Source organism: Rhincodon typus, chromosome 12 (genome assembly GCF_021869965.1).
Source record: "Rhincodon typus isolate 14 chromosome 12, sRhiTyp1.1, whole genome shotgun sequence".
Taxonomy (NCBI): Eukaryota; Metazoa; Chordata; class Chondrichthyes; order Orectolobiformes; family Rhincodontidae; genus Rhincodon; species Rhincodon typus.
The window spans coordinates 35,712,602-35,724,647 of record NC_063343.1 but is presented as its reverse complement, the minus strand read 5'-3'; the positions used below and the strand labels follow the sequence as shown (position 1 = coordinate 35,724,647).

At 40.0% G+C, this 12,046-nt stretch overlaps 1 protein-coding gene across 2 annotated transcripts in view; it reads left to right on the top strand.

Annotated features, from left to right (window-relative positions):
• LOC109912652 (pro-neuregulin-2, membrane-bound isoform-like) overlaps positions 1–12,046 on the top strand; it is a 663,648-nt gene that overhangs the window by 550,719 nt on the left and 100,883 nt on the right. The gene's annotated exons all lie outside the window — the stretch shown is intronic.

Genomic DNA, 12,046 nt, shown 5'->3' with positions numbered 1-12,046 from the left:
TCCAGGAGCTTGGACACAATCTATCAGCCGCTTGGAGATTTCAAGGTCATGGGATCCATACCTCTACAATACCAGGGAATGGGCTAAGTCAGTCCTGCAGGTCCAGTATAATCAGTCCAAAGAGTAGTGGTAAGTCAGTCAGAGAACTGCACAGAGATCAGACAGGAGCTTGGTCACCCATCGGTTGGAGCTGTCTATCCGAGTCAGTCAGGGGGATGAGCCACATTCATTCCTATGGAATCAGCTGAACAAAAGTTTAGGGGATTATCAGGGAACATTGCAGTGGTGGTGAAGTTGGGGAAGTCAATTGTGGGGAATGGAGACACTATCGTGGGATGTACATGGGTCAATAATTGTGAAGGGGAGACCACTCAACATATAAGTGGGAGAGGTGATAGTGCATTGGAGGAAAAGGGTTATGGCGGAAAGGGGTTCATCAGTGGCCACAACCTTCCTGGCTTTGATGGAAGACACAGTGCAATACTATGGTTAGCATAGCCAAGGTGTAGGCTGGCCATTAAGAAAGAGTTACATTCCCTTGGACAGAGTTCTAAGATGAGATGATGCTAAGGTCAGGTGACCTGTGTTGCTTGGTTCTTAAATAGTAATACATTATGAATGTGCACTTGTATATGCAATGGAGTGCCAACTAAGCCAATTATATCCCCTGCATGGTATTTATTTTTAGTTCCCCTACAACTACATACACAGTGAAAAACAGCTACTGGCTAGCTGATCTTGACCAAGTGCTTAGCTGGGTTTCTGTGACTTTTTCTTTCTCTTTCCTTTCTTTGGTTCTTTCATGCTTTTATTCTTTTGTCAAATTGTTCTGCATCTTAAAATGGGAGCTTTCAGCCAATTTGGTTTGGTTTGGTTTGACCAATAGCATCAGTAAGATAGGTCCAGAATGTTACCATGTAGCCATCTATCACCATTAACAATGAAATTCTGGAGGTTGTTGATCATGTCATGGTGGCTCAGTGGTTAGCACAGCTGCCTCACAACGCCAGGGACCTGGGTTCGATTCCACCCTTGGGCAACTGCCTGTGTGGAGTTTGCACATTCTCCCCGTGTCTGCGTGGGTTCCCTCTGGGTGCTCTGGTTTCCTCCCACAGTCCAAAGATGTGCAGGGTAGGTGGGTTGGCCATGCTAAATTGCCCATAGTGCCCAGGGATGTTTAGGTTAGGCGAGTTAGACATGGGAAATGTAGGGGAATGGGTCTGGGTGTGATGCTCTTCAGAGGGGCGGTGTGGACTTGTTGGGCCGTATGGCCCATTTCCAAACTGTAGGGTGTGACTCCAGACCTACAGCAATGTCTGTTCACTTGTAAATATACTCTGAAATGGCCAAGCAAGTCATTCAGTTGTAACAATTGCTAGAAGGTCTCAAAAGGAATGAAACTGAATGGACCACCTTACATTGACTGAAGTTTGACATAGTCATACTCATGGAATCATACTTTCCAGGCAATGAAACTGACACCACCATCACAATCCCTGGATGTGTCCTATCCCACCAGCTGGACAGGTCCACTAAAGGTGATAGCACAGTGGTATACATTCAGGATTCAGGAGCGAGTTACCTTGGGAGTCCTTCATATTGTCTCTGGACAGATGAAGTTCAACATCAAGGAAACTTCCTGCTGATTACCACCTAATATCCTGCCTTGACTGGTGAATCAGTACTCCTCCATGCTGAATAACACTTGGAGGAAGCACTGAGGATGGCAAGGGCACACAATGTACCCTGGTGGGGGAAATTTGATGTCCACCACTAAGTGTAACTTGGCAGCAGCATTACTGATCAAGCTGGTTGAGTCATAAAGTACATTGCTGAAGACTGGGTCTATGGCAGGTGGTGAGGAAACCAACAAGAGGGAAAAACATTCTCGACCTCAACCTCTTCCGTCTACCTGCTCCAGATGCATCTGTGCATAATGCTATCAGTAATAGTGACCACTGCACAGTGTTTGTGGATGAAGACCCACCTTCATAAACGTTGTGTAGGACCGTCACCATGCTAAATGAAACAGATCTAGCAACTCAATGCTGGGCACCCATGAGGCACTGTGGGCCATCAGCATCAGCTGACTTGTATTCCAACACAATTTTCAACATCATGGCCTGGCATATGCCCCCACTTAACCATTTTCAGCAAGCCAGGGGATCAACCCTAGTTCAATGGAGAGTGTAGGAGGACATGGTAGGAGCAGCACTATGCATACCTAAAAATGAGATCTCAACCTGGTGAAGTTACCAAACAGGATTACTTGCATGTCAAGCAGCAGAAGCAGCAAGTGATAGACAGAGCTAAGTGATCCCACAGCCAATGGATCAAATCTAAGCCCTGCAGTCCTGCCACATCCAGTTGTGAATGCTGGACAATAGTGGATAATTAAACAACTCACTGGAGGAGGATGCTGCACTAATATCCCCATCCTCAATGATGGGGGAGCCCAGCACATCAGTGCAAAAGACAAGGCTGAAGCATCCGCAACAATCTGCAGCCAGACAGGCCAAATGGCTGATTCCATCTCAGTCCTCCAGAGGTTCCCACTATCACAGTACCAGTCTTCAGCCAATTCGATTCACTTCACCTGATCTGAAGCAACAGTCAGAGGCACTGGATACTGCAAAGTCTAAGGGCCCTGACAACATTCTGGCAATAGTACAGAAGACTTGTGCTCCAGAACTTGCCACGGCCCTGGCCAAGCAGCTCCAATTCAACTACAATATTGGCATCTCCCAACAATGTGAAAAATGGTCCACATTTTTTCCTGTACATAAAAAGCAGGACAAATCGAAGATGGCCAATTACTGTCTCATCAGTCCACACTTGATCAATATTAAAACGATGGAAGGTGTCACCAATAGTGCTATCAAGCAGCACTTGCTCAGTAATAACCTGTTCAGCGACGCCCAGGTTAGGTTCTGCTATGGACACTCAGCTCTTGACCTCATTACAGCTTTGGTTCAAACAGGGATAAAAGAACTGACTTTCAGAAGTGAAGTGAGAATGACTGCCCTTGCCATCAAGGTGGCATTTGATAGAGCGTGGCATCAAGCAGATCTAGCAAAACTGGAATCAATGAGATTTTGGGAGGAAATTCTCCACTGGTTGGAATAATACCTGGCACGTAGAAAGATGGTTGTGGTTGTTGGAGGTCAGTCATCTCAGCTCCAGGACATCTCTGCAGGAGTTCCTCAGGGTAGTGTCCTAGGCCCGACTATCTTCAGCTGCTTCATCAATGACCTTCCTTCCTTCATAAGGCCAGAAGTGGGGATGATCTCTAATGATTGCACAATGTTCAGCAACATTCATTACTCCTCAGATACTGAAGCAGTTCATGTTCAAATGCAGCGAGACCTGGACAATATCCAGAAATATCCATAATTGGCAAATAACATTTACATTCACATATGCTAGGCAATGACCATCTCCATTAAGAGCCAAACTATACATAAACACCTTAACATTCAGTAGTGTTATCAGCAGTGAAACCCCACTATAAATTTTCTGTGTGTTGTCTTTGACCAGAAACTGAAGTGGACTCACCACATAAATACAATGGCTACAAAAGCAGGTCAGAGGCTAGGAGTCTTGCAGCAAGTAACTCACCTCCTGACTCCCTAAAGCCTGTTCAGCATTTGCAAAGCTCAAGTCGGGAGTGAGATGGAATACCCCCCACTTGCCTGGATGGGTGCAGCTCCAGTAACACTCAAGAATCTTGATACCTTTCAAGATAAAGCAGCCTGCTTGCTATGCACCACACCCACAAACATCTACTCCCTCCACCGGTAATGCTGAGTGGCAGTGGTGTGTACCATCTACAAGATGCAATGCAGAAAATTATTTCTTAGACAGCACCTTACAAACCAATGACCATTTCCATATAGCAGGACAAGGGAAGCAGAGACATGGCAATATATTGCCGTTCCTTCAGTGTTGTTGTTTCAATTTTCTGGAATTCTCTCCCTAACGGCATTGAGGATTCTAACTACAGCGGATGGACTGCAGTGGTTCAAGAAGGCAGCCCACCACTACTTTCTCAAGGGCAACAAATTCTGTCCTAGGCAGGGACACCCACATCCCATGAATGAATGAAGAAAAATGAAAACTTAGCTAACTGAGGATAGAGCCTACAGAAAACAGAGATTAGCAAATCATGCAGTTTCTCAGCCCACTGTTTGCCTCTGTAGCAAATGTATCAGAGACTGCTGGGGGAGGGTCCCGCCCCACATCAGGTGATGCTTAATACAAATTTGACCACTAAAGTACAAATCATTATTTTATGAAGCAGACGTCTGCCAAAGACCTACCAGGCCATGTTTGTAGCTCAGCAGCTGCAATGATGGAACTCACAACGGCATGACAACAATCTCACTGAATGAAGTTTTTGTCAGATACAGATTTGATATTCAGTAGATTATTATATAACATTCAATTCACTTACAGTTTGGTGCCCTGAGGGCTTGTATAATGGATCTTATGGATTAGCGTTGGCTTTGCTTTTACAGAAGCATTTTTTTGTTGCAAACTCTAAAACTGCTTTTTTTTCATGTCTTAAGTCATCTATTTAAGTCCAGTCAGGTGATTTCTAACATCAGATTTTCCAGTGACAATTTGGGATGCAAATATAATTTCATAAAATGTCAGGGGAAAAAGGACTCGGCCAATTGCGATGACCTTCTGTACAGGAGTAAATATTTGGAAGAAAGAGCATACAACTGCTGTTCCAAAAAACAGGAAACACTGGAAAAACTCAGCAGGTCTGACAGCATCTGTGGAGAGAGAAACAGAGTTAACATTTCAAGTTCAATGACTTCTTTGGAAGATTCTATTGCTGTTCTCCCAGTAACGTGTAGTATTGATGTACAACAGTGAATTAAGGAATTTCAAATGCATAAGGAAAATGGTTTAAACAATTGTGCATATAATCCAAAACCCACAGCAATAGTAGTTAAATTACACATTCATGTAATTATTTGAAAGGAACTTTTTCAACATACAGTACTCAGATTTAGGTTAGAATTCTGGCAGAGGTCATTTTATCAGTGATGTATTTGTTCAGGCAGATTACTGAACTGCCTTCCCCCAACACTTCTAAGCGTAGTAGAAAGGAAACTATATATTACATTGCACAGAGGAAGAATGTAATAATTTCACAAGATCTTCTTAATGATAGTAATTTCTTTTTTTTTCACTTCACACAAAGTCAATGGGTTCATAGTGTGGTGACCAAAACATAAAGAAGTGAATTTTAAACTTCTATTTGGTGCCATTAATTTTGCAAAATCAATGATTCTTTCCACAGTAAGTAGCTGCTGCCAAAAACTGAGTTAATTCTGTTTATCTTTGAAATGTGAAAATGGAAAGTTTACAGTATGAAATTAGCATGATCATTTTGTAGTGAAGGCAGATCTGATCTGTAATGAGCAACATCTTTAGACTTTTTATTAGTGATCAGTGATAACATCCATTGCTTGAAAATATGGTAGATTAGATTTTTAAGTGGCCATGGCAGGAAACATTTTATAAGCAAGAAAATAAAGTTTTATGATAAATAGCTAAATTTTAAAAATTACTTCCTTTTTGAGGAATTTATAAATTTTTCTGAAATTTAACAATGATTTCAGCAAGTACAACTTCAGTCAATTGAACATTATTTTTATGATTTTTAAATGACATTTACGAATCATCCTTTAGAGGGCAATGTGACAATTGTATGGTACAGTTTGTTATCAATGCATTCCCCAATAGTGCTAAATTGTTAGATTGTTAGGTTTATTGTTGTCTAGGCCAAGAGAAGCATTGATGCAAAAGACAGCTGTTGTTCCAAGTCAGAAATTTGTTGTCTTCACAAGTTCCCTTTTGCACAGAGTAGATGATGGTTGATCTGTCCATTGTAATGCACAGGACTAAGTTATTATAATTGTACTATATATAAATTATAATTATGCAGCTGTTCTAGGTAGGCTGTGAAATTGTTCTGAGCTTTAACATTTGAAAATGATAACAATGATGACTAATATATTATAGGAGTTGATTCGCTGAGGTGGTAATGCTCAAAACAAAACTACAATCACTCAGTGGCCGGAAAGAAGTCAATGTTAAGTTGAATTGTTTAAATCTCTCAACCCCATAAAATTGCTAACTGTAATTATATTAACTTACACTGTCAGTTAGACCTGAACAGAAAAATGTGCAAGTGCTTGTTTCTCAAATTGTCCTTGTGCCAAATGTTGAGGTAAATCTCCGTCAATATATTTACAGATAATAATCTGTGATTAATGTCATTTGTTACCGATTATTCTCTCTTTTGTCCATTTATCTCTTTCTTGTGCAATCGACATGACAAGAACAATGTTAGATTGTCAAATCTACATTGCATGATGGCAAAACTGCAACCTGAGGTAATTCATGAAAATTCATATCATTCAAGGTCAAATTATATTTTTAGAAATGTGAACAATTTAAAGGGGATTCCTACCATGACAATTCGTACAATCCTACATGGGTTGATAGTAATAGTATTGCTCAATAGGAAGAATGCTGTCACTGAGGAAAACTGGCACTTACATTGTCCTTCAAAATACTCTGTAGCAGGTTTGGTTCTGTTCCGACCTGAAGCTAAACTGGAGTATTAAGGAAATATGGTTCATTTTATCTATCAAATCCATGAAGATCTAATGATGCAGATACAACAGGACATTATGTGTTACTGGACGAATAACCTGAAGTCTATGCAAATGAGTTGGTGACATAGAGTTATAGAGATGTACAGCACGGAAACTGACCCTTCAGTACAACTTGTCCATGCTGGCCAGATATCCTAAATTAGTCTAGTCCCATTTGCCAGCATTTGGCCCATATCCCTCTAAAACCTTCTTATTCATTTACCCATCTAGATGCCTTATAAATGTTGTAATTGTACTAGCCTCTGGCAGCATATTCCATACATGCATCATCCTTTGTGTGAAAAGGTTTCCCGTTAGGATCCTTTTAAATCTTTCCTCTCACATCTTAAACCTAGGCCATCTAGATTTGGACTCACCCACCCTGGGGAAAATACCTTGACTATTCACCCTATCCATGACCTTCATGATTTTATAAACTCTATACGGTCACCCTGCAGCCTCCAATGCTCCTGAGGAAAATAGCCACAGCCTATTCAGCCTCTCCCTGTAGCTCTCCACCTCCAACCCCGGAAACATCCTTGTAAATCTTATCTGAACCCTGCCAAGTTTCACAATTTCTTTCCTATAGCAGGGTGACTAGAACTGCACACAGTTTTCCGAAAGTAGCCTAACCAATGCCCTGTACAGCCGTAACATGACCTCCTAACTCCTATGCTCAATTCACTGACCATCGAAGGCAAGTATACCAAACGCCTTCTTCACTACCCTGTTCACCTGCGACACCGCTTTCAAGGAACTATGAACCTGCACCCCGAGGTATCTTTATTCAGCAACACTCCCCAGGACCTTACTATTAAGTGCATTAGTCCTGCCCTGATTTGCCTTTCCAAAATGAAGCATCTCACATTTATCTAAATTAAACTCCATCTGCTAACCCTCGGCCCATTGGCCCATCTGATCAAGGTCCCGTTGTACTCTGAGGTAACTTTCTTCGCTGTCGACTATACCACCAAGTTTGGTGTCATCTGCAAACTTACTATCCATACCTAATGGTTCTGAGTTTTACATTTCACACATGTTCGAAGTGGGAGGGCATGTAAAATTCAGTAGGTGGGTTGTCTGAAATTTTCTGGGGACAGGAGCGATAGCTGATAGTCTGCTACCTATGTTGCTACAGAAGACCTTAAGTGATAAATTTGCAGCCATTTAATGGCTTCATCCCACCCACGCTAAATTTTATCTGGTGGGGGGGGCTGGACCATGCCATGCAGGATGTCTTCTGGTTTTAGGTGTAGAGGCTGGTGTCAGCAGGCTCGGGGTGACCTCCTCTCATGAAGCTCTGAACCCATCAGAAACAGCCCCAACCCAAGTCATCAGCCCCCAATAATCTCTCCTCTATGACCCTAATACTTCTGCCAGCAGCAATGTGATTGGCTCACAACAGCCCTCTCAATTGGCACCACAAGCCATTGAACTATTTTCAAAAAAGGTGACTCACCATCATTTTCTCAAGGACAAAAATGTCTCTTCATAGCTGTGGATAGACAACTTTATTGACATAATTAAGTAGACCAGTTTTCCTGTATGTAAAACATTATGTTATGAAAGTTTTGGGTTTCTGAGACAGAATTCCAGCCCCAAGTGTTAGATTGGACCCTGTATTACTTAAGATGCCAAGTCATAAAGATAGTAATAGTAAACTGTACATGCTTGAAACATCTGTGACCAGTTCCTCATTTACAGCTGACAGCATATACTATACATCCTAGGTCAGAGGCTAGGAATCCTGTAGTCAGTAACTCATCTCCTGACTCCCTAAAGCCTGTCCACAAGGCACAAGTCAGAAATCTAATGGAATTCTCCTCTTGCCTGGATGGCTGCAGCTTCAACAACACTCAGGAAGCTTGACACCATACAGGACAGAGCAGCACACCTGATTGGAACATTCTCAAGCATTCACTGCCCTCTACTATCAACACGCAGCAACAGCAGTGTGTACTGTCTAAAGGCACACTGACAGAACTTTCCAAACCATGATCACTGCCGTCTAGAAAGACAAGTGCAGCAGTTATATGAGAACACCACTGGCTGCAAGTTAGCCTCCAAGCCACTCACTATCCTAACTTGGAAATATATCGCCATTCCTTCACTGTTGCTATGTCAATGTACTGGAACTCCTTCCCTTACTGCATTGTGGGTCTACCTACAGCAAATAGACTGCAACAGTTCAAGAAGGCAGCACACCACCACCTCCTTACAGCAGTTAGGGATGGGCAATAAATGCTTGCCCAGTCAGTGAAATCCACATCCTCTGAATAAAAGAAAAGTAATGAGCACTTGGAGTTTACTGTATGTAAAGGGATGCTGTAAGACATGAAACTGGATTTTTTAAAAATTGTAGCTGATCTGTGCTACTTTGATTGTGGAATTTTAAAATTTTAAAACTGGGAGTAGAAAATGATAGTACAGCCGAGACCTCGTGTAACATTCCAGAAAACAGTTGTGAAATGATAAGTTTGCACGGGATTGTCTAGATTTGCTATGAATCTGATTGATTGGGAATGAGATATGAACATTTTGAACAGAGGATTTCAGCTGAAGTTACTTTGTACCTCATTGCTATGTAAAAGCTACCCGTTTCTTTTGCATTAGTGTCAGTTACTAGCGCATGAGCAGAAGAACCTTAGCAAATGTAACTAAATTACTCACAGTCTGCAAGAGCAGTGACTGAATGTCAAGAGTACTTTCATTGAAGACATATGTCTGAGTTTTTGACGTTTCCTAAATCTGTAAGTGTCAGAAATGCAGGAGCATGTAATTTGTAAAATGAGAAAACTTAACAGGTTTACTGTGGTATGAACTCTTTCATACTGACTCAATTTGTTTTCAATGAGTAATAGGATAGTCTAACTGAGAAATTACATTAGTAACCTTCAGACAGAATCTGAGAACAAATAACTGAATTCTACAAGATAACAATTGAGAAATGTGTAAATCTCTCCCTTGATGGTTACCTGACAATGTGTAAAAGTAATTTATTTTCAAAGACGAGGTAAACTTGTTGTTCTGTGGTTGCACAAAGCAGGTTATAACGTATCACTAGCCTCATTAACAGCCTCTCTGATTATCTTTTCCAGTAAAGTTAATGGAAAACAAAATTGGGCAGTGTTTAAAATGGGTTTCCAATTTGCAATGGTCCATTTTGTGCTATCATTAAAACTAATCCACCCTCACAGATTACTGAAGCACATAATTTACACATTGTTTACAATGTTACTTCTCTGACAACTTCTAGAGAAGTTTAATTAATATGAACAAGATATCTGATTATTGATTAAACAAAAAGAGTCTGCTTCATACAGAGATTAAGGAAATGGCAGTGGAATGTGAAAAATGGATCATAATTAAATGAGGCAGTCCCAATGCTTTAGTCACTCTAGGAGCTCATTTAATTAAAATTTGTTCATTTTCATTATGGCATTGCGTTTGAGCATCATATTTCACATATGCATTCTTTGCTTTTTACTGGAATTATTATTTTATGTAGTTATTATTGTACGAAAAAGGACAATTTATTCAAACATTCTTTATAAACCTGATGGCTGTGTATCAAGATATTAGAAATTAATTAGCAGACAAAAATGGTTGATCTTGACAAGAACGTGCATTTCACTTTAACTATCATGGCAACACTTAGCAAGTATCAACTGAAATAAAATTAATGCCTTGTTGGAATATTTACGTGGCATGTTTATGCCCATGTATAGCCAGTTGATATAAACATAAGATCAGCAATGTTAGAGATGAGAGAGCTTGTTTTTTCAAAATGAAAATACAGAAGATGCCCAGAAAAGCAGTTAACATTAGGTTAATTAATTCCTTTGAAAGGAGTTAGATAACTGTCTGTTTAAAACCAGATTACAGTTTAACAAAATAGTCTCACATGATGTTGCACTTTATGGAATACAAGGGTTTGTGCTGTCTTGAGACCATGGGTAAATTGTCTATGTACTGCAGCTGGTCAGAGCTGTATGTTTATGTTGTGTGACTGAATTAGTATTCTGGAATTATAGCTTCTTCAATTCATTAATATTACAAAAAAATTGTTATTAACATGAAGCCTTTTTTGCCAACATTAAATAAATAGAGAAAAAGCACAATCCTTAATAAAGAGGATCAGTGAGGATTTTTTTTACTCTTGGATAATCATTTTTGGTGTTTTCTTTGACAGAATGAAAGGACTGGATTGAGTTTCCAATGGGACAGATTTGTGTACAGTTTGTGGAGAAAAGACTTTGGTGGCTTGAATGACATTTTGCTTACACCTTCCAAATTCTATCAATATTGATTACTTTATCCAATTTTTTTTTTCTTTGCTTGGCTTTACAGTACTTTAAATTCTGTAAGTCTATTTTATACATGAATAACAGTTTGAATTAAAGAACACTTAATAATAGGATCCACAAAAGACTCCATTCACTCTCACAACAACAGTCCTTAATTCTATACATCCATCTATCATATTCCAGCAATAGGCAGTGAAATTTACCTTCAACAACAGCATAAGACGGTAATGAATAGTTGACATTATATAGTCCAATAAAAAGAAAAATTGGATGGGAATTATAAGACTGGCCAATCCTCTACCACATGTCTTCTGATTGGTAAAGAAAGTTCACCCTCATAATCATCTCAAAACAAACCTAAATTCTGTTTTACTGCTTCAAAATATATAAATTGAATCTTAAAATTTAGTCAGCTATGGTATAAGTCAAAAACATGTCCCATATTGATACAATATTTATTGAATGATTTTCAATAGATTGTTGAAAGAGAACTCAATTCAATGCGGTATTGCTTTTCATTACTGATGTGTTAGTCTACCGAACATCCGTTGCAAAATTTTGTAACCTTGATGTTTTGATATTTATTTTCTATGTACTTACCAAAGGAGTTGTGCAATATAAAACCATTGTTGTAAATTATTGTGTTGAAGCAGTTATTTTGATACTTTGATTGCCTGTCCTCAGCCACTTTATACGACGTAATTATTTGACGGACCTGATGAATGAGCTGTTGCATTACCAGATTCTAACTGGATTCAGCTTGATAAATCACACATTCTCTGGGCTTCACTGAGAATCCATGGCAAACTTCACACCAATTACTTTGCAATGGTGGTCTTCTGGAACATATTCATCATAACAGACATCAGCTAACAGCTGCTGCAACTGAGGTAAAATCCCCCACCCCCACATTGCCATAGCAGGCTAGTTACACAGCTTTACAGACTGGAGGGTGGTATTGGAGCCTAGTGGATTGACAGCTGCCTCTGGGCAGTAGTTCAAATAGAAAACTGCACATGGGATCTCTCAGCTGTACTGTCTTTGGATTAGGAACAAAAAAAT